Below are 24,075 nucleotides of genomic sequence, written 5' to 3' on the forward strand. Positions count from 1 at the left end.
TTTTCGGTAATGATTTCTGCGGACTGACATCGGTTTAGGTGAAATAATCTGTGCGGTCAGATGTGTGTATTTGGAACAGTTGTCTATGTTGTGTCTTCGGCACAGTGGATATAGATCTTTAACTACACTCCCATTTTCTACTTTTGGGGTTCACCCTGTAGCATTTGCTCTTCCATGAGATTACAATAAAAATAGTAATAGAATTTTTCTGTTTTTAGCATTTATTACGTGTCAGGCTCTGCGTTTTCATAATATTTATTTCATATTCTTATCACAACAGATTGCAAGTTAGATATTATACAGGTGGAGTATCAAGAGCCCTGTTTTACAGATGAAGACTTGAGGCTCAGAAGAATTGAGTGTTTCCCTCATTCCGCAAATCAAGTCCTATTGATTTGTCTAAATATATTGGTAATCGGGTCACTTGTTTCCATCTTCACCACCTTGGACCAAGCTACCATTACCTCTTCAATGGACCGTTCCAGTAGTCTTCTTATTGGTCTATATTCACTCTACACCCAAACACTTCTTGCTCCCCTTCTGTTCCTTCTTCCACACAAGACTCTTCTCTACACTGTGGTGTGTGAGCTTTTCAAAATGCAAATCTAGGGCTTCCCTGGTGGCGCAGTGGTTGAGAGTCCGCCTGCCGATGCAGGGGACACGGGTTCGTGCCCCGGTCCGGGAAAATCCCACATGCCATGGAGCGGCTGGGCCCGTGAGCCATGGCCGCTGAGCCTGCGGGTCTGGAGCCTGTGCTCTGCAACGGGAGAGGCCACAGCAGTGAGAGGCCCGCATACCGCAAAAACAAAAAAAAAGAAAAAAGCAAATCTAATCACGGCCCTTTCCTTCCTACATCCTCTGCCAACCACCTGTTTAAAAATATTTCATGGAATTCCCTGACAGTCCAGTGGTTACGAGTAGGCACTTTCACTGCGGTGGCCTGGGTTCAATCCCTGGTTGGGAATTAAGATCCGGCAAGCCTCGCAGTGTGACCAAAAAAAAAAAAAAAAATAATCTGTCATGGTTTTCTGTTTCCCTTAGGATAAAGAGGAAACTTCACATGCTCACACTGTTTTGCATGTTGTAGACCCTACTTGCATCATCCACAGCCTCAGTAGACATGACACCCTCCCTGCTCTCTGCCCATCAGCCACTTTGGCCTTCTTAGAAGTTCCTCTGTCCTGTGCTTTATCTGGTTACAGGGCCTTTATACGTGCTATTTGTTGCTCACTCTGTATCAGGCAATTATTGGATGTGAGAACCATTGGTAAATGAAATAGACACTGTTTGTGCTCTCATAGAATTTAGAGTCCTACAAGTGAACTCACTTTGTCTTAGGGCAATACCTCTATGGAGTTAAGATATAAAATGTGCTCTATTATGACCCGAGCTATAGCAAAGTTTCACCAGAGACCTGAAGTTTCCATGCCTGAGTCTGTATGTGATAAAGGTAGTATATAAAGATGGGTACAAAGGGGAAAGATCCTTCTGCATTAGTCTACAGCAGTTCCAAGAAACAGATGTCACACAGTGGTATCGTGTGTAATGTTTTTCTTACCTTTTGGGTTTACAATGAAAGTTATTCATTTCTTCTGTAAAGACTTATTTAGCACCTATTATTTGCCAGACACAGGGATTCTGATTTTGGCTAAGATAGAATCCCTGCACAAGGGAGCTTTTATTCTATTGAAACCCTAACTGTTGCCTGTGAGGTAGTTGTTAATGTCATTCACACTTGATGGATGTTGAAATGGAGGCTTGTAGAAGTTATAACTTGCCCAAGGCCACTTGGTTGCTCTGTGAAATGAGGTTTTCTGACTCCAAAGCTTTTTTTCCATTTTCTGCTTGTAAAACATGTTGAAATGATATAGCAAGTTGTTTGCCTGTTTACTTAAAAAATTTCCTTGATCTTTATTTAAAATTTATTTATGAAATATTACTGGTTGGAGCAAAGTATAGGAAATTAAGTTTTAAATCTTAAATATAAAACGATAAAATGTTCATTTACTCATGAATTATCTTCTCTTTTTCTAAACGAGGTGTTATTTACGTACCGTAATGTGCATCCGTTTAGTGTCCAATTTGATGAGTTTTGATGGATAAAAACACCTGTGGAACCACCACCACAGTTGATACAGAGAACATTTTAATCCCTTCTAATAGTTTCTTCTTGCTGGTTTGCAGTCAGTCTCTTCCCTCACCTTGGCTCCCAAGCAGCCACTGATAGGTTTTCTCTCACTGTAGATGAAGTTTGTATTTTCTAGAACTTCATATAGGTGGAAGTATACTGTATGTATTCTTGGGTCTGTCTGCTTTCAATCAGCATAATGATTTTTGAGATTGATTCATGTTGTTGCGTGTATCAGTATCTCATTCCTTTATATTGCTGATTAATTGTCTACTGTGTGGCTCTGGCACATTTGTTTATTCATTCACGAGTTGCCGAACATTTGGATTGTTTCTGGTTTGGGGCTATTATGAAGAAAGCGGCTATGACCATTCATGTATAAGTCTGCATTTTCATTTCTTTTGGATGAATACCCAGGAGTCCACTTGGTGCATGCTATGGTAGTTCTGTGTTTAACCATATAAGAAACCGCTAAACAATTTTTCAAAGTGATTCTCCCATTTGTATTAGTTTCCCAGGGCAGCTGGCACAGGTTCCCACAAACTTGGTGTCTTAAGACAACAAAAATGTTTTCTCTCACTGTTCTAGAGATATGTCTGAAATCAAGGTGTCGATGGGGCCCTCTGAAGGCTCTAGGGGAGAATCCTTCCTGGTCTCTTCCAGCTTCTGGTGACTCTAGGCATTCCTTGGCTTGGGCTGTATAACTTCAATCTCTGCTCTAGTCTTCCATGGCTACCTTCTCTGAGTTTCTGTGTCTTAAATCTCTGTCTCTTTTCTCTTATAAGGACACCAGTCATTGCACTGAGGACCTACCCTAAATCCAAGATGATCTTAATTTCATTATCCTCAAGGTCCTTACCTTAATTACATCTGCAAAGACCCTTTTTCCAAATAAGATCACATTGACAGGCACCGGTGGTTAAGACTTGGCCATATCTTTTGGGGGGATGCTATTCAAACCCACTACACCATTTTACATTTCCGTCAGCTGTCTGTGAGAGTTCTGGTTGCTCCATAGCCTCACCAGTACTTGGTATTGTCCGTCTTTGTCTTTTAAATTTTAGCCCTTCTAGTGGGAGTGTGGTGGTATCTCATTGTGGTTTTAATTTGCATTTCAGTGATGACTAATGAGGGTGAGTATCTCTTTGAAAAGCTTTTTTCCATGTGGTAGTATCAGTACTTTGTTCCTTTTTATTACTGAAAAATGTACTATTCCGGGCTTCCCTCGTGGTGCAATGGTTGAGAGTCTGCCTGCCGATGCAGAGGACGTGGGTTCGTGCCCCAGTCCGGGAAGATCCCACATGCCGCGGAGCGGCTGGGCCTGTGAGCCATGGCCGCTGAGCCTGCGCATCCGGAACCTGTGCTCCGCAACGGGAGAGGCCACAACAGTAAGAGGCCCGCCTACTGCAAAAAAAAAAAAAAAAAAAATGTACTATTCCAGTGTATGAATGTACCACATTTTGTTTAATCCATTCGCCAGTTAATGGTTAGTTGGGTTGTTTCCACTATTTGACTATTATGAATAATGCTGCTATGAACGTTTGTGTTCTACTTTTTATATGTACAAATGTTTTCATTTCTCTTAGGTAGATATCTAGGAGTGGAATTGCTGGGTCATGTGGTAAATCTGTGCTTAACATTTAAAAAAAACTGCTGTACTGTTTGTTACGGTCTGAATGCTTGTGTCCCCCACAAATTTTCTTGTTGAAATTCTGATCCCCCAGGTGATGGTATTAGGAGGTAGGGCCTTTTGGAGGTGATTAGGTGGTTAGGAATGGAATTAGTGTCCTTATAAAAGAGGCCTGAGAGACGTCCCTTGCCCCTTCTGCCATGTGAGGGTACAACATTAAGTTGGGAGTCTACAACCAGAAGAGGGTCTTCATCAGAACCCAGCCATGCTGGCACCCAGATCTTGGACTTCCAGCCTCCAGATGTGAGCAGGAAATTTCTGCTGTTTATAAGCTACCTAGTCTATGGTATTTTGTTACAGCAGCCTGGATGGACTAAGACATTGTTTTACAATGTGGACGCACCATTTGATATTCATGTTTGAGGGTTCCAATTTCTTAACATCCTCATCACTTGTTATCACTATCTTTTTGAAAGTGGGTGTGAGGTGGTATCTCATAGTGGTTTTGCTTTTCATTTCTCTGATGTCTAATGATGCAGAGCTGCTTCTCGTGTGTTGGTTTATCAGGTATATGTCTTCTTTAGTGAGGTGTCTGTTCAGATCTTTGCTCTTTTTTTTCTTTTGGTTGGGTTATTTGTGTTAATATTAAGTGTTGTGAGTTCTTTATATTTTCTGGATATAGGTCCTTTGTCAGCAATATGTATGGTGAATATTGTCTCTCACTCATTTAGTTTACTTAATAGTCTTTACGAGCAGGAGTGTTTAATTTTGATAAAGGTCCAATTTATCGGTATTTCTTTTTATGATTCATGCTTTTTGTGTCATATCGATGAAGTCTTTACCTATCCTAAGGTCACAAAGATTTGTTTGCTTTTTTCTTTTTGGCTGCGTTGGGTGTTTGTTGCCGCGCGCGCGCGGGCTTTCTCTAGTTGTGGCGAGCAGGCGAGCAGGGGCTACTCTTTGTTGTGGTGTGCAGGCTTCTCATTGCGGTGGCTTCTCTTGTTGCGGAGCATGGGCTCTAGATGTGCGGACTTCAGTAGTTGCAGCATGTGGGCTCAGTAGTTGTGGTGCACGGGCTTAGTTGCTCCACGGCATGTGGGATCTTCCCGGACCAGGGATCAAACCTGTGTCCCCTGCATTGGCAGGCGGGTTCTTAACCACTGTGCCACCAGTGAAGTTCCTCCTGTTTGCTTTTTAAATTAAACTTCTTACCCCTATAATGGGTAATTGCTTTTGGTTTTCCTTTTCTCTTTGAAATAAGTTAGAATATATTTTCTTCTTGTGATTGCTTATGTCATAGACTTTTATACAGTTTCCAAGTCTGGAGGGTGAATAAAAAGGTTGGATTAAATAGTTAGCTTTTTATGATAACATTTATTTAATTTGTGTTAAAACATAAGAGGGTACCAAAGTATATTCATGCTTTTTTTTGTGTGTGTGTGTGGGGTATGCGGGCCTCTCACTGTTGTGGCCTCTCCCGCTGCGGAGCACAGGCTCTGGACGCGCAGGCTCAGCGGCCATGGCTCACGGGCCTAGCCGCTCCGCAGCATGTGGGATATTCCTGGACCGGGACACGAACCTGTGTCCCCTGCATCGGCAGGTGGACTCTCAACCACTGTGCCACCAGGGAAGCCCTTCATGCATTTTTAAAATGAATTTTTTTACAAGGCATGTCGTGGAATAGTCCAGATTAGTATTTGATAGGCTGAGTTAGAACCATGGCCTCTAAAATTTTTTTTGCTGTTGGACAGAGAGTTGACACCCTGTGCCTCAGTTTCTCCAGCCAGAAAATGGAGTCAAGAATAGCTGCTTCTGTGAGTTGCTGTGAGAATCTAGTATGATTAGGTTTGGCCATTGTGCCAGGGACAGAGTAGGTGTGGCTTTGATTGAGGGTTGCCCAAAGAACCCTTTGCTGACATAAGGCTGCCCCCATTTTTTTTTAGATGATATAATTTATTATTTTGAAATGATTTAAAATTTATAGAAGAGCTGTAAGAGTAGAACAAAGAGCCCTCACAAACCTATCACCCAGATTCAGAACTTGCTTACATCTTGCTACATTTGCCTTATAGCTCTCTCCCTTTCATATAAATACATGAACTATTATTATTTTTTTTATGAACTATTACAGAGTAAATTGGAGACATCAATCCTCTTTACCCCTAAATACTTCAGCATGTATTTCCTAAGAACAAGGATGCTCTCATATATAAACATAGCCAGTTGTCAATTTCAGAAAAAGTTAACATTGATAAAATACTCTTATTTAATCCGAAATCCATATTTAAATTTTGCTAATTGTCCTAATAATATCTTTTATAGCTTTTTTTTTTTTTTCTGGTCCAGGTTTCAATCCAGGGTCATACGTTACCTTTAATTGTGATGTCTCTGGTCTGTTTTAATCTCCTTCAATCTGGTCTCCTTTAATCTCCTTTAAATTGGTTCCTCATCCTTTCTTAGTCTTTTATGACATTGACATTTGTGATGAGTACAGGCTATTTTATTTTGTATAATTTCCCAGTATTCTTTTTTTTTTTTTTTTTTTTTTGCCTTGCCGTGCTGCATACGGGGATCTTAGTTCCCCGACGAGGGATTGAACCCGAGCCCCCTGTAGTGGAAGCGCAGAGTCTTAACCACTGGATGGCCAGGGAAGTTCCCCTGTATTCTTAGTTGTCTGATATTTCCTTATGATTAGATTCAGAGTATGCATTTTTGGCATGTATATTTTTAAGGAAACATAGGGGCCACTAGAGATCACAGATTTACAACTTACACATTCATCCTGCCTATGAAGGTGTTTTATTTGGCCCAAACGAACTGTGTTTGAAAGTTTCCAAATTATTTTCCAATGTTTAAAAGTTGAGAGATTACACATAAAAGTCTGGATGGCTGGCTTTCTTGAAAAACTAGACTATCTGGCAACACTAGGCATGCATTTCATTAACTAGAGCTGAACAGTGGCTGCCTCTTTAGATGAGAACGTACTTTCCATTGTGCCACACTCCAGCATTGTCCATTTAGTCACAGTAGAGTGGTTTAGAGTGTGAGGCTTTAGAGGCAGATCCCGGAATAGAATCCGGCTCCGTCATTTGATTTAAGCAACTTAACTTCTCTATACCTCTGTTTCCTCATCTGTAAAACTGTGGTGGTATTTATGATTTTGATGAGGGTGAACTGAGATATAGGTAAAGCACCTAGAACATTGTGGTGGTGTTATCACCGTCATCTCATTGTCATCATCATTACCACCTGTCTAATCCCGGTAGCTATTTAGCCTATATTCAGGCCATTCATTCTGTGAACTTATAGTATATGAGTGTCTAATCGGGCAGGTTTTCTCTACTGGGGTCACACTAACTTCTTACCCATTCGTCCCAAATGGTACTAGTGATGTACCACCCTTGGAATAATTGAGAACATAGTCAAACTATTTTCTGTGTTCCTTGGTTCAGTTGAGGAGCCCGGTTAAAAGTGCCAAGTAGGGTACTCAGCACTGGGGACATATGGGTAAATATGGCAGATTTGGTCCCATGGGACTGGCTGCCTTACCGTGGAAGATAGATAATTAAGCAAGTACCAGCAGTAGAGTGGTGCGTTTTACCATGGGAATGGGACATGGTAGCAGGGAGGATCTACTGTGGTATGGGGGTCATGGAATTCCTTCCTCAGGAATATCTATTTAATGTGGTCTAGGGGTCATGGAATTCCTTCCTAAGATCTCCTTAAGGATATTTCCTTACAAGAGGCCCAGGACTCCTTTAGAGGTTGTTCAGAAATATTAGAACTGTTCTTTAGTTCTGGAATGAAAAGATGTGGATGTTGAATTCCAAGCTAGTGTCAAAGGTTCTTATGCTGGCTTGGGTGAGATCATCATTTTTTAAATTATTGAGAATAGAAACAGTTTAAATTTATTACTGAGAGGGTTATATACTTAATGGGAGCATAATAATTTTGTTTGAGAAATGTACATTTTAACTTTGCAGTGGAGAAAACCTGGCAGTCACTACCTCAGCCAGGTGATCAAGGTCAACATCATCAGTGGCAACAAGTCATGTTGATGACATGACCCCTTGATCTGTTTAATTAATAATAAAGTGATTAAAATGGTAAAAAAATGTATATTTTTATTAGTGAAGGAATATAGCCAGAATAGATAAGCCTGCTGTTTCAAATAAAAATCCTTTAAAAAGTCTTCCATTTTTGGTGATAATTGTCTTAATATCATTTAACAAGGTAAACCTTAAGTTATAAGGTATAACGAGTTATAAATATAATAACTTAATAAAAGGAAGTTTGTTATTTATGTATGTACCCACTGGGTTTTTTTTTGTTTTTTCTTTGCGGTACGCGGGCCTCTCACCGCTGTGGCCCCTCCCGTTGCGGAGCACAGGCTCCGTTCGCGCAGGCTCAGCGGCCATGGCTCACGGGCCCAGCTGCTCCGCGGCATGTGAGATCCTCCCGGACCGGGGCACGAACCCGTGTCCCCTGCATCGGCAGGCGGACCCTCAACCACTGCGCCACCAGGGAAGCCCTGGGTTTTTTCTTTTTTAACCTCAATTTATTTTATTTTTGCAGTTTGGCACTTTAGTGAAGTTCTGAGAAGGTTCTTTTGGCCCCTACCTTCCTCATGGGCCATGCTGGATTATTTCACCAGTTTATCTGATGGTAATTTAGGAAACTAAATGTAGGACACTTTTGGTGGTGGACCAATGACCAAGGAACTTAAAAAATTGAAACTTCGCCTGACAAATTCTACTCTGTGTTTTTTCCCCCAAATCCATCTTTATCTTTTGCTTGATCTTTCTTCCAGAGTATGGGTCAGCCTTTAATCATCATTTAATAGTTTTGATTGCCTTCTCTAGGTAGAAGAAAGGTTAGTTTTATTTGCTCATAGTTTTGAAACCACTTTAAATACCTTCCTTGAGTAGTTAAACCATTGAGTCACAGTGAGTTCTTATTACTTTCTATTATTTCCAGGTCTTTTTCTTTCTTTTCTTTTTTTTTTTATTCAACTATAATTGATTTACAAGGTTGTGATGGTTTCAGGTGTATACAGGTCTGTTTTTTAACATTCTTAATCTTAGTGTTGGTTTTGAAAACTAAATCTTGTCATTGGAAAAAAAGTCTTAATACACTTTCAACAATCATTAACTTCTTTGAAGACAGTGCATTGGTGTCTGATTGATCCTTCGATCTTTCCAGTGTACCTGGTAGAGGGTCTTGCACATAAAGGAAATGTATAAGTATCTTTTTTTGTTGTTTTGCGGTACGCGGGCCTCTCACTGAACCCGCGTTCTCTGTATCGGCAGGCAGACTCTCAACCACTGCGCCACCAGGGAAGCCCATAAGTATCTTTTGAATGAAGAGTGAATGGTCGAGAGCCTCAGCAGTCTGATGCATGTTACATGTGACCCTTAATAATTATCATACTGGCTCCTTGGCTGCTGATTGGAGTTATTATGGCCGAGTTTAGCAATACCGGTTCTGGCACTTAGACTGCAAGCGTCAAGAAAAGTTAAAAGAAAGTTAGAGACCGTGTCTTTTTAGTTTTGTTACCACTATTCTATCCCTTGTACTTAACATGGTGCCAGGCACATAGTAAGTATTCCATAAATATTTATCAAATGAATGAATGGATTCCCAAGAGCATTGCCTGTTATTGGTTGTTAGGCTTTCTACCAGTGAGAGAGGGAACCAGAACCTGAAAGAGATAAGGGAAAATGGTTAAATACTTACGCACTTCAAAATTACTTAACATACCATAAACGTAGGTATTCATTTTGAGAAACAAGACTCTTCAGCACATGCAACTCTCAACAGTTGTTTTCTAGTATTCTCTTTCAAATTTTAAATGCTAGCTTACCTTCCAGGTTTAGTGTATTTTGTTGTGGTTAGTTTATTATGGTAGATTTCTTGATTTTCTTGAAGTTTTTTTTTTTTTTTTTTTTTTTGCGGTACACGGGCCTCTCACCGCTGTGACCTCTCCCGTTGCGGAGCACAGGCTCCGGACGCACAGGCTCAGCAGCCATGGCTCACGGGCCCAGCCACTCTGCGGCATGTGAGATCCTTCCGGACCGGGGCACGAACCCCTGCATCGGCAGGCGGACTCCCAACAACTGCGCCACCAGGGAAGCCCCTAAAGTTATTTTTAAAGTGTGACTTTCTAACGTCTCGAAGAAAAGAACTTTATAGTTGAAATGGTACTTTTGGAGCCTCAAAAAAAAGGCACAGTTTGGAGCAGATGAATTTAGAGTTCTGCTAACCTCATTCACTTATTAACCTTTGGTTACAAACTGATTTTGGATTATCTTACAAAATTGTCTCGCTAGCTGATTTTCTAGTGTAAGCTGGGAAGAATCTGGGGGACTGTTGGGTTGGGTCAGGACATGTTCAGGAGATTAAGATGTACATTGCTAGGAACTTGTCTCCAAACATTTGCCCTTGGCATTGTGTTCCTCTGCAAGACCAGCACGTGTTTGAAAGCTGAACCTTGAGCATAGGTTTGAAAGCCTATATAGGCTTGTATTTTTGTTTATGCTACAAGCATCTGTCCTGTTGCCATGCCCATCATGTATTTGCCCTGTAGTTTGGGAAAGGACCTGCCTGTGAAGTGACGTGCCTTCCTTTATGTTAAAGAACCACTCTGTGGATAAGGGTCTAGGTTGAGACCTTTACATCTGGTAGAAACCACATAGAAAACTCAGTTTGAAGGGCCAAATTATGTTGCATCTGGTCTGAGGAGGAGATTTTGTTGCCAGTGCGTGAGTGTTTTCATAACTGTTTGTGATCAGAAAATTCAGAGCTCTGATTTCTGCATTAGCCCTAAGTCTGCCCTTTGTCACCTTCATTTAGCGACTGGATCATTCAAGGCTGAGCCTCAAGGGCCAGCATATCTCCAGTAATAATATAAAATGGGCTGATGTGGCAGCCTTAACTCACTCTGCTGAATTGGGCATGATTAAAGTCTCAAGGCTGCATTAATATGGATTTTCTCTTTCCATGTACAGCAGTCCTTTATCTCACTGTTTCCCAGTTTGCCATTTTTTGAAAACAGAGATGGAAAATTTTGCTGCTGATATATTTTTTTCTGTCAGCACGAATGTTCTGCTTTTCTTTTTTCTTCTTTTTTTTTTTTTGCTTGAAAATAGCACCAGGCAAATGAATGCAGACATTACAGTTACCGTGGGCTCCAGCCTGTTGTCATGTCAATCTTGTTATTTAGGTAAATAGCGTGCCATTTTTTGCCGACTCAGCAGCCAATATGCTGCGAGCAATTTTTGTTTCAGTCACATGATTGGCTGGGAACACTATAAATGATACAAATAATTGGGAAATTGTAGTCATTGTTCTCATAAAACCTGATCCTGGCGTTGGAACCAGCCAGGCAGAGGAGTTGCATGTGCAGCCCGGAAAGGAAAGGATGGGCAGCCAGGGTGCCCAGCTTTTAAATTTATCAGACCCCTGCTGCTTAAATTGCCCCAGCTGTTAATGCTGGAACCATTACAGTAATGGACTCAGCAAATGAAGGGGAACGAAGACACGCACACTTTATTACCAGAGGGGCAATTTTCTTTTCATCTGTAATAGCAGCGGTGCCTCGTATTGATCAGCCCATCAAGATACTAATCCTCTGTAAAATTACTCGTTATAACTGAAAATGTGTTAATCCAAATCAGTCTGTGTCCCGACTGCCTACTTACTATTGAATACAGACTATCAGATGGTTTATTTTTCATGATTTAAAGCCTCTGCCCTGGAAATGGTTGCCGTTTCCCCGCAACACCGAGTGCTTAATCTTAGCTCTAGCCCAGGGTTGTCTTTTTGTTTTAAACAAAACATCACCCACTTAATTAAGGAGTGAGTGTCTGTCTTGCTGTCTGAGTTATGCTGGTGTTTTACGTTCTTCTGGATTTATTAAGCATCTTGTTTTACATTCGGTCTGTGGTTTGTGCTGTAAATAAAAATAAGCCCATCTTGCACACATTAGAAATTTGCAGGTAGCAAAATGTCAATAAGTAGCAGGGATGGAAGCTTCTTTGATTTACACTTCAGGCACCAGGTTGTGCTTTGTCGATTGAACCCATAGGCAGGATGCATCCTGGTGTCTGCTGTGTAGCAGATGTGTTTTTGCATCTTTATCTGAGAAAGTTTATGGTTATTTCTGCCTCCTTAGTTCAGTAGATTGCCTTTTAGACAATGAGGCATAGCTACTCCACCCCCCCATTGTGTTTTGTGAGACATGGCTATAGCTAGATATTATTTTATTATAAGAAGACCTGTTAAAACTGAGTTCTGTCTTCCTTGATATTCAGAATTTTAGGAGTTACTCCTTAAAACTTTCATTTTTTTATTCATTATAGTCTTCATGTACATATATATTTATTTGTACACAGACTGATGCCCTCTTGGCAGTATTTTTATTTTCTCGAATATATTGTCATTGCTCAAAGCATTTGTGTGGCATTCTTCATAGAGTTCATTCAGAAATTCTTTTTTTTTGCGGTACGTGGGCCTCTCACTGTCGTGGCCTTTCCCGTTGTGGAGCACAGGCTCTGGACGCGCAGGCTCAGCGTCCATGGCTCACGGGGCCCAGCCGCTCTGCAGCATGTGAGATCTTCCCGGACCGGGGCACGAACCTGTGTCCCCTGCGTCGGCAGGTGGACTCTCAACCACTGCGCCACTAGGGAAACCCTCAGAAATTCTTAATGAGGACTTTCTTTGCCAGGAATTGTGTTAGGGGCTGGAGATTCAAGGATGAAAAAGAGACAGTCTTTGCCATTGAGGACCTTAGCTCAGTTGGAAGATAGGCACGTGAACAAATAATTACAATAATGTAGTATTGTAAATGTTAAAATCCACTTGTGAATGTAGTTCCTGGGAGCAGATATGAGTTATGGGCACAATAGCAAAATCAGCTAATCGATTTTTCTTGCTGTGTTACCAAAAGCAGAATTAAACAGTTTAATCACACTTTAAGACTTGCATCTGAATGATTCCCAGCTGTTTGAAAGAAATCTCATCTTTCAGGAGACTTGTTTACTGCCCTCTGGGGACAGTCAAAAGAAGGCTTTCCAAAAATGTTATGCTCAGTGACCGCATCTTTGGATATGTATAGAGTTTCCCATGGAGACGACTTTAAAGGGGATAGTGCTTATTTGATTGCTTATGTTCTGGCATTATATTATAAGTCAGTCTTGTTGCTTTAGAGTATAGTTGATCAAGAGAGACAGTAACCTGTCCTGGTTAAGAGCATGGATTTTGGCCAGCCTGCCTTGTTTTTCCCCTAGCTTTCCTTATTAGCTGGGCAATCTTGGGTAAGTCACCTAATCTTCTTGAGCCTCAATCTTCATCTGTAAAATGGGGATAATAATAGTTGTGAGCATTAAATGGTTTAATATATGTAAAGCATTTAGAATAGTGATGGGCATATATAAGTGCTATGTATATAAGCATTAGCTATTATTACCGTGAATGTGACTGTAGGTAATGAAATTATTTTCCACATGTGGCTTATGAAAGGCAACTTTGTAAATGTATGACCATAATATGTGTGGCATATAAGATGGTGAAGCATTTTTTATTTAGAATACTATTTTTTCCTGATTACATAATTTGTTATTTTAGAAAAATTTAAAAATATGGAAAAATACCAAGCAGGGAAAAAAAAAAGTCTCCTATAATCCTTTAGAGATAACCACTGTGTAACTTACTGTATTGGTATATTTCTTATAATATTATTATTATGCCTGTCATACATACAATATGTGCAGTATGATCCTAATTTTATCTAAAATATATTTATGATACATATTTATACAAGAGATATTTTAAACAAAAATTGGAATCATAATGTATATATTTTGTATTCTGGTCTTTTTCACTTACCAGTATCCAGTATATTGTGAATATTTTTCCATGTCATTACAATTATAGTATTTCATCATATGGATTTTCTTCCTGCTATTATAAATTATCCTTCAGTGACCATTCTTGCACATAAATCTCTGCGCAAATCTCTGGTATTTTCTGTAGGGTAAATTAAAGGAAGGTGAATTGTCGAGTTAACATTTGTAAAGATTTTTGGCTTATATTGTCAGATTGCCACCCAGAGGGGTGATGCCGGTTTCCACTCTAACAAGCAGTGCATGAGAATGCATATTTGGTACATCCTCTCCAACACTGGGAACTGTCATAAGGTAAAAATATTTGCCAATTTGGGAAAGATGAGTAGGAGCTCATTGTAGAACTATTTTGTATTTTCTTAATTACTAAATACTGTATGGTTGAATTTACTCCTGTTGTGATTATTGGCCAGATATAGTTCTTTTGTGATTTGTTTATTTATATAGCCTTCATTCATTTTGCTAATGTATGTCTTTTCTTATTGATTTGTAAGAACACTTTATAGATTAGGGATATTATCATTTGTTAATCATGTGCTGGAAATATTTTTCCTTGTTTGTTTATTGCCTGCCTTTTACTTTCGTATTTTTGTTATTCAGGTTAACGGTCGCTTATACGTCCTTCTAATAATTTTACATTTTTATTTTTTTTGTATAATTCTTGTAATGCATCTAGAATTTAGTTGGTGTATGATATGGGAGAGATGTCTAATTCCTCCTTAATGATTAACCAGTTATCCCCACTGCATTTATTGACTAGATTGAATGCCAAAATACTCAGATCTGCTTTTTATTCTGTTTCCTTTGTTTTGTCCGTTATTCTGACACACCATTTTAATTACCAGAGTTTTATGATACCTTTCAGTATCTGACAGTACAAGGCCCCCATGATTATTCTTTGCTTTGGAAGTTCCTTGACTCTTGCACTGAGAAGGCAACTTAAAATTTTTTTACAGAGAAAGTTAAAAATCACTTTTTCAAGGTCTCCTGTATATTCCACCAACCCTTTGGTATTTTAATTGTTATTGCATTAAATTTAGAGTGTAATTTGGAAAGAACTGAAATACTTATGGTAAATAAATTTTCTTATTTAACAGTGTTATCTGTCTTTACATTTATTTAGGCTTTCTTTTATGTTCCTCAGAAAGTTTTGTAATTTTATTCAAGTAGGTACTATTTATTACCTTCTGGGTTTACTCCTGGGTATTTTACATATTGGAGTACTATTTTTGGTTACTATTGCAAATGGGATATTTTTAAATTATATTTTCTAAGTAGTACTTGAGAAAGCTTTTCTTGTATGCTATTTTTATAATTGGCCACAATATAGAATGCATCCTTATCATTCTAACTTTTTTTTTTTTTTGGTTGATTTTCTTGGGTTTTCTAGATGTATAGTAGGTAGATAATTTAATCATTTGCAAATATAACTTGGTTTCCCCCCTTTCAGTAATTATACTCTCCTCTCCTTTTTTTCTCTTGTGTTATTACGTTGTCTGGAACCTCTAGTGGCTATAGCACATAGTCATGCCTTTAATAGTGATGCTTTGGGATTCTAGTATTAAGTATAATGATAGTTGTTGGCAATAATCTTTGATTTTTAGTTTATTTTTTTCCCCCTAAGGACTGAGGTTGAATTTTTATTGAATAATTTTTTGACATCTATTTAGATGGTAATGTCTTTACTTCTATGGATAAGATACAATCTCTTAATATTGTTTCCAATATTGGTTCCTTGTGATAAATCCTACTTGGTCACATTATATTGGCCTTTTAGCATACTACTGAATTCAACCTTTTTGTATTTCAATTAGGAAAGTAAGATGGGTCTGTAGCAGTGATTACCAAGGAAGCTGGAAGGTGGTACCCCTAGGGGGAATATCAGAATCTTCAGTGAGGCATATTTAATATACATGTTAAGGTCATTATTCATACTAGAGTTAGTGAAACTTAATAAAGCTCTTTTGGCTAACGTAGAGGGAGGTAAAATGGGTAAAAATGTTGAGAAATATTCCTTTTTGTGGTTTGTTTTGTTAAGTTTTGATGCATAGTTAAGCCTGTGTCATAAAATGAATTGCACCATTTTCCTGCTGTGCTCTAGAGCCATTCACAGAACACCAGCATTATTTGTCCCTGGAAGTTTGAACTAAATTAACTTGTAAAACGCATCATGTGATGTTGGGGAAGATAAGTTTTGGATAACTTTTTCAATATCTTTTCTAGTTAATGGCCTATTTAGTTTTCTTTTTGAGTAAATTTTGGTCATTATGTTTTCTCAGAAATTGAGGTTTCAAATTTATTGGCATGGTATTCAACGTAACATTCTCTGGTTTACTAAGATAGAGTTGAGCATAGTTTCATAGTTTAAAAATTCCATATTCATTTTATATCTCCTTTTTAATTATAACTTTCTGTACACATATATTCTCTTCAAAAATTGATTATATTTGTCTGTTTTAAAACTAGCTCTTGAATTTGTTTATGCTAATTTATTTACCTCTGCCTCTTTCGTGTTTCCTTCCTTATGCTTTTCTCAAACTTTTTGTTTTTATTTTACTAAATTCTTGAGAGGAATATTTAGTTCATTTATTTTCATTCTTTTTTAATATGGAAAGCACTTCAGAATCTTAAAAATAATTTTCTGTGTTTCTATAGCAATTTATGCATGTTTTTGTAGCACTTATTCACTGTTGTACTGATTTTTTGTTAATCTCTTTCTCCTCTCCTTAGTTTTACAGACTACATTGTATTTATCTTTGTACTGTAGTACATGTAAAGTCTTGAACACAACACTCCCTAAATAACGTTTCTTGAATGAATATCAACCTCTCCCATTCTCTCCTTCCCCCCCGACCACAGGAATTAACCAAGTCCCAAACTGTTCATTGCGTTGTGCAGACTTCAGTAGCTCTTTACATGAGGTAGTAGCTGCTAAAGTGGAAGGACCACTTCACTGGTAGTTAGGAGGCTAAACTTCTGGTCTTAACATCTGTCACTTACTAGACATTCATTACCTGGTATGAGTCCCTCAATCTCTGTGATGTTTCCTCATCTTTAAAATGGGGACGATCATCCTCTCCCCTCTCTGCTTCATCTGAGTTGTCAAACAATAATGAATGTAAAAGAACTTTGAACATGAAAGTTATACAGATGTAAATATGATTTAAAATAAAAGGCTTTTAGTATTCTTGTCTTACCTACCACTCTACCAGCCCCACTTCCCAACAGAGAAATTATCAAGTTTTTTGGAGCAGAAACTCTTAAAAAATATGTATGTGCATTATATATATTGTATAAAATATATATAGTGTCCTCTGAAATATCTACCACAGAACTTTGTTGGCAAATTTAGAGTTAATATTCGTTGATTGAATGTTTTCTTAGGCTCACTTTTCAACTGCTCATTACCGAGTGATCCTTAAGTTTGCGAAGACCTAGGAGCCCTGTACCCAACCATGGAATTTCTAGTTTACTGTGAAACAAAAAGCTTCTAGTTTATTGGAGTGACCTAGACAGTTGAATCAACACACAGTTAGTGAAATGGATGTGCATTGTTTGAGGACATCAACTTTTTGGTACAGTCCTATTTCCTCTGCAGAAGAAAGCTGCAGACATACTTTCTTCCCAAAATATAGACTAAAAAGCTAGTGTAATCTAAATACATTGATAACAAATTATAAAATTGGTAAAAATTCTTTTCCCTTTTCATAAGTCTGAGAGCAGTTGTTTTAAAAACGTTCTTATTTGACGGAAGAATAAGTGTATGATTATTCCTTCCCTTTCAGTTACTGTTACATTACAATTTCATTGCTTCCCTTGCATTGAGATTTATTTTTAACTTATTTTGTTTATTGCTATGGAGGGGTGATATTGTGTCACCGTCTCTTTTACTTAAGACTTTATCATTGTAAATCAACTTATACTTCAATTAAAAAAAAGTGAAGTAAGTCAGAAAGAGAAAGACAAATATCATATGATATCACTTATATGTGGAATCTAAAAAAAATGATGCAAAAGAACTTATTTACAAAAGAGAAATAGACTCACAGACATAGAAAACAAATTTATGGTTGCCAAAGGGGAAAGAGGGGGAAGGGAGGGATAAATTATATAGGTAAATTTTATCTATATATAAAATAGATAAACAACAAGGACCTACTGTATAGCAATATATTCCATATATTTAATAGCCTATAATGGAAAAGAATCTGAAAAAGAATACATATTACATATATATGTGTAACTGAATCACATCGCTGTACACCTGAAACATTGTAAATCAACTATACCTCAATAAAAAAAATAGTCTTTACATGTTCTTTGAGGAAATGAATGCCAGCTGATAAGTCAGTCTTAGATTAACAGGTTGCTTTTAAATTGCTAAATGCCATCCAAATGCAGAGTGGTAGTATTTTTCTGTGTAATTGTTAAATATTTTCTTTAAAAATAGCACTCACTGAAGGGTTTCGTATAACCACTGAAATTTTTATCATGACTTCTAGTGCAGCATGTGAGCATATAGTACTCCTCCTATGCCCTCCACGGCCCCCTTTTTTTAACAGTTCATTGCAGCTGGATAAAGTTCATATAACTTTAAAAACACAGATACCCTTTAGGCTACTTTTAAAGATTCCTGTGAGACTTTATATGTCAAATAATTGATGGCAGATTCTGTTTGGTGGTTTGTAAGCTCAAACTCTGAGGATTTACAAAAAAGTTTCATGTCGGAGCACTAAAAACTAATTTGATGATGATGTATTAGATCCTCCCATGCCTGAGGAATTGTCTCCAGTTCCCCCTGGTTCATGATGCTTTTGAGGATTAATCTCTTCATCTCTTCCTTTCCTGACCTTATTTGCTATTTCAAAATGTATGGTAACAACAGTAGGTATGCCTGTGGTACACTTGCTGGTGTGTGGTACACTTGCTGGTGTATGGTACCTGACGTCTTGGCATTTGGTCATGTTAAATTTGGCATTTTATTATTAATTGTGTCTATTAGTGTTTTATGTAATTATCTTTTCCCTAGGGAGATTATAAGCTCCCTCTGGCCAAGAACCATGGTATAAATCTGTTTTATGTATCTCACAAGGTACTAAAGATAGTTGGCATTCAACATTTCTGGTCAAATGGAAGCGTGTATGGACTGGAAGGTGAAGTTGTTTGTTTTTTTAACTTTACAGAGCATTTATTTATTTTCACCTCTCGATTTGTTCTCTATCAACAATAGAAAATATTTTGTTTAGAAACGTTTTGTGTAAAACCACATGACAGAATAGATCTCAGGGAATTGTATTTGTGGACTGTAGGAAAATCTTAGAGTTTGGTGGCCCTTTACCTATCACTGTTGTTTTTTTAAAAGAGTTATATCCGAACCACCTATGTGTCCCGATGCATTTTGCCATTTCATCTACTGCTCTTCCTCCTGTTTTTATTTAAGACTATAAAGTTACTTTAGTGTAAGTGCTGCTGTCACCTTTGCCCTTAGCTAATCAAATAGTTTACCTTGAGGGAAACATTTATCTCCCACTTTCATTATTATTATTTTTTCAGCTGCAAAGATATATATTTTATGTCTGCAGAAAGCTGTAACAGTGAAACGAGGTATTGATCTGCTGTATTTAGCAATTTCTTTCCACCTTGCCATCAATAGCATGTCAGCATCTGTCTGTACCGTGGTTGACCTCACAAATAGCTCTTTATGCTCCCGTTGGATTCAAATGATATAGTATGCTGAAAACTAAATCAATGAATGATTATAAAGTTTTTAGTACTGTTTCATGACCCAGAGGCAACTGGCACTCTTTGCAGATTATAGTTCAGTGTACAATGAATATGGTCAAGTGTGTGTGTCTGGCTGTTGTTCAGCCGAAAGGAGGAAAGCAGGATGCCAGCTTGGGTTAACTCATCTTCTAAACCAAGGACCTCACAGCACTTAGGCTCTTCAGTGAAGCATCTCGCCTTACAGAATCAGACATAGAGAAAGCAGTCCCTCCATTTAGTTGAATATTCCCTCCCCTCCCCGCCGCATGTAACAATGTTTCTAAAATTATTTGAGCTTTAAGTATATAGGTTTTTGCTTTCATTTATAAAAGGAAGGTAAAACTAAATGGTGTGTCACGATATCACTGAGGACCTAACAAGAAAGGCACATAGTAAGAGGAGGGAGAGTAACCTTGGTCTAGGTCTAACGGGACTCTCATCGGCTGCTATCTGCACTTGGAAGAAATACCAGGATACTGCCGTTGAGGCCACATTCTTCGGCCTTCATCCTACTTCTGGGAGGTGTGCTCACCTTCACTGATCTGTGGAACTTTGAAATAGTAGGAGTCACTAATTTGACTGCTTGTGAATGTTGCTGAATCCAGCAACATTAAAAAAAATTTTTTTTTATCGAAGTATAGTTGATTTACAATGTTGTGTTAATTTCTGCTGTGTAGCAAAGTGACTCAGTTATACACATATATATATTCTTTTTTAATATTCTTTTCCATTATGGTTTATTCCAGGACATTGAGTATATAGTTCCCTGTGCTATACAGTGGGACCTTGTTGTTCAATATTTTTTTTGAATCTTGCTGAATCTTATTGTATGTATGAAAGAACCTTTTAGATATTGGACTTTGGGATATGTGGAAAGGTGGGGGAGGATAATAGGGAGTGAATGGAGAAAGTGGTACCGAGCGAGCAGTTGTCATCCTCATCTTTTGGGGATATGAATCAAATGTATTTCTTTCCAAGAAAATGCCATTTTGATGTATTCCTTTGTTCATCAACCCAGTAGAAAGTTTGACAAAGGGTCTTGAGGAATTCATTTATTCATGCATTCCTTAGACATTTATTGAGTATCTACTATGTCCTGGGCTAGAGAGATTGGATATGAGGGCGAATCCTTCTTCTTGAATGTTTGTGAAAGACTGTCATGCTCCCCTTTATTAAACCCAGAATGTGTGTGCCTGCCTTACCCCTACCAACTGCCATTACTTGCCCTCCCCCCATAAGATATTTGAAGGGGGGAAATAAATGACGGACCACAGGTCGATATCCTGTGTGTCATCTGCATGAAAGTGGGGACGCCTTCATTCAACATCACAGAGCAGGAAAGCCTGAGGAGGGAATTTAGCCTAGCCCTCTGAATCTGGGGTTGACAATGACAGATTCAGGTATCACACCCTCTTTTTCCTAAAGTATTGACTTTGCTGATATTGTAATAATTTGAGCATTGGACTTATCCATGTAAAGTTTTTCTTGGGATCTGCTCAAGGATCTGCCTCTCCTAAATTCTTAGTTTACCTTTGTTACTCATTGTGAATCTGTGGCTGGTTAAGCTGCTAATCTGTTTTTGAAGCCATTTAAATTTTTGTTCTTTATTATCCCTTAAGAATATGAGTGCCATTAGTTGACTCTGGAGTACCTAAAGGAGTATTTCCTTTTATGTGTCCTGTATCAGTTCACGTTAGAGTTGGAGATTTGCAACCCAGGTCTAAAATAAAAGGATATGGGGAAAGAAGTTCCTGTCTCTGAATTTTAGTCTTTGTGATTTTGTGTATCATACATGCCTGAGTACGAAGTAAGAGATTTTCCCACTAAAATTATCCCTCAGGAAAGAAAAGCCAGCTCATGTTCAAATTCTTATCAAGTCTCTTGTATTGCAGAATGTTCACTTGGCTGCTTTATTTTGAACAACGATAGGTAATTGTGGCTTGAAATATTTTTCTCAATCAGAGCTATATACGGTAATTTAAGTTTATACACCGTGATTTCTGGTTTTGTCTGGGAGTGGAAGGTTGGTACATGCTCATATAGTACTTAAAATGACTTACACTTGCTTCTCTGCAGCTCTGCATTAGAGACTAGGTATGTTCTTGTTGCTATAGAGCAGAGGGTAATTAGTTGACCTCTGTCTGTACAAGCTTTAATATTGGGGTGTCTTTGTACGCATTGTTCTTTAGAGTTGATAGGTTATCTCCTGTCCCCAGGCTTCATTAAGGAAGGGTGGGTGATAGTGATCAGGGCTTAAAGACTGACTTTAGTGCTGCAGTTGGTGTAGACCAACACCTTCATAGAAGGTTCATTTTCAAGTTCATACCTCTAAGGCTGTCTCTGATGAGGGCCACTTATGGCTCTATTTGTGGATAGAAATCCTACTGTTGGTGAAAAGGGTGTAAGAAGACCTGTTTAACTTAATTCTTGATCCTAGCCAGTCACTTTTAGTGACAGTCCTCTGGCTTCTGAATAAGACGAGATATTTCTTTTTACTCAATAAAGATAAAGGAGAAATCTCTTTGTTAATATGTGTTAACACACACATTTGAGTGGAGTCACATAATTCCACTGTATAAAAAAGCAATAAGATCTCAAACTTAGAATTGTAGAAGGATGTATTTGTGTTGTGTGCTAAACTCTGAATCATTTGTGAACTATACTCTTGGAACAAACTCAAAAAATTATAAAATGTTTTGATAAGTTACTGTGTACTTAAAATTATATTGCTTTCATTAAATAAAATTCTCTCTCTATACAGTTACATTCGTATGCTCTCATAGTAATATGATATTAAGATGAAATAGTTCCTTTTTAAGATTATTTTCTTTTGTAGACACTTAGGAACTTAACTAGAAAACTGGCACCTGGGTTCTTCTGTGCCATTTTGAATGATATACTTTATTAGAAACTACCTAAAGAAGAATAAATTAATTTTGCATTTTCTTTCCTTTTTATAGGCTCTGAGAATGTGTATGTGTCTGAGACTACATCGGTGTCTAAAAGCCTAACATGCTTAAAACCATGGCTGAAGAGTTATGCTTAACTGTATACTTTACATGCATTTGTGATTTGAAATAGGGAAAAAAAAGTCAAATCGGAGACAGCTTGAATGGCATACTGTCAGTTTAGAGCTTCATGAATTGGCAGTGGTCTCATTTAGGACCTTCAGATGTGTCTCTGCCTGGACAGAATGAGACCGTTTTGCATGTTCCGGAGGAGACAGTCACTCCTTGCTGCTTCACAACAGGCAGTGGTGCATGACAGTTGCCCTTCATTGCTGGCTTCTTGGAGCTTAACCTCTGACCCTCCACTTAGTCGCTGTGCAGCGGTTGGAGCAGGTTGGAGATGTTGGTGAATGACGGGCATTGGCCTGCAACGTGCTTGTCATTATTTGACTGTCAAAAGGAGCCTGCCATTGGTTTCCTTCAAGGGTTGAAACCTCTGTGCAGCAGTCCATTTTACTTAACTTCCAAAGCTGTCAACAGCATGATCAAATGTGCATAAAAAATCAGAGTGCTGAATATATCTGCAATCAGAAGATCGGAAGTTTTTCCCTCTTCTTTTCTCTCTCTCTCTCTCTCTTCCTCTTTTCAGTTTTCTTTTGGTTAAATATATTCAGATGACTTTCACAGGGCCAAGAGGTTGAATCTGTGGGCCACCGTAAAAATAGTGAACTGTTGTCTCCTGTGGTCTGAGTTTCATATAATAGCACAATGTGGATCTGAACAGCTCTGCCAGTTAAACTCTCAGACTTGTCTTGCATATTCTATTAGCTTTTGGCCATTGGTTTAAGGGAGTGGATGCTAGCCCAGTGGTACCTGGGGTTAGCTGACAGGATGAAACGTTTACGTGTTTATGTAATTTTGGGTCAGTTGGTATGATTTGTAAAGCAGGAATTGAAATTTAAAATAAATTATGAAGGGAGGATAAGACTTTTTTTTTTTCTCATCATGGTAAAGAAGTTCAAACACAAGAATTTAATTGTCTGTGACCAAGTCTTAGAAACTTCAGAGGTCAGTCTTAGGCAAGGTGTTTCTTAGATAGAAAAAAATATGGCGGTGAAAGCCATCTTTTCTTACAAATCTGAGACTCTGAATTAAAAAGCATCCTAAAGTGGAGAAGGATGAGGGAAAGCCTAACAATATCCTTAACGTATATGAAAAATTCTGGTAACTAAACTTGGTTTGCTTCTAGAGTAGCGTTGTGTAGTGAATGGGGTGGGAATTCTAATTTTGCTTCTGCCATATCCAACTGTGTCACCTTGGATAAGTAAGTTAACCCTTTAGTCTCAGTTTGTTCATGTGCAGAGATGGGGGTACTAATGTCTGGTGAGGATGAAAGGAGATTCTGTGTGAAAAGTACTTGCTTTTGTGCAGTACTCTGAGACCCCTCCCCCCCCCCCCCACCCTAGGTACTTCCTGATTTCCTTTTTGTCCTTTTGTTAGCAGGGAATATTTATTAAATAGTCCTAAGGCAATGCTTGGGCAGATAACGTACTCTAGAACTCAGGACAGTCAATCTTTGTGTTTCAGCTCTTTCCACCCCACATTACTGATTTTAGTTCATAGTATCACATTTTAGTCAAGCACTCAAGTCACAGATCTGAGTGGCCTGCCTGCCTTCTCCCTCCTTCCCGCCTTCTCTCACTC

At 38.4% G+C, this 24,075-nt stretch overlaps 1 protein-coding gene across 5 annotated transcripts in view; it reads left to right on the forward strand.

Annotated features, from left to right (window-relative positions):
- Nucleotides 1-24,075, forward strand: part of FTO (FTO alpha-ketoglutarate dependent dioxygenase) — a 373,774-nt gene that overhangs the window by 584 nt on the left and 349,115 nt on the right. The window lies entirely within an intron of this gene.

This window comes from Aethalodelphis obliquidens, unplaced genomic scaffold (assembly GCF_003676395.1).
Source record: "Aethalodelphis obliquidens isolate GAN/ISIS:26980383/991018 unplaced genomic scaffold, ASM367639v1 scaffold75, whole genome shotgun sequence".
Lineage (NCBI taxonomy): Eukaryota > Metazoa > Chordata > Mammalia > Artiodactyla > Delphinidae > Aethalodelphis > Aethalodelphis obliquidens.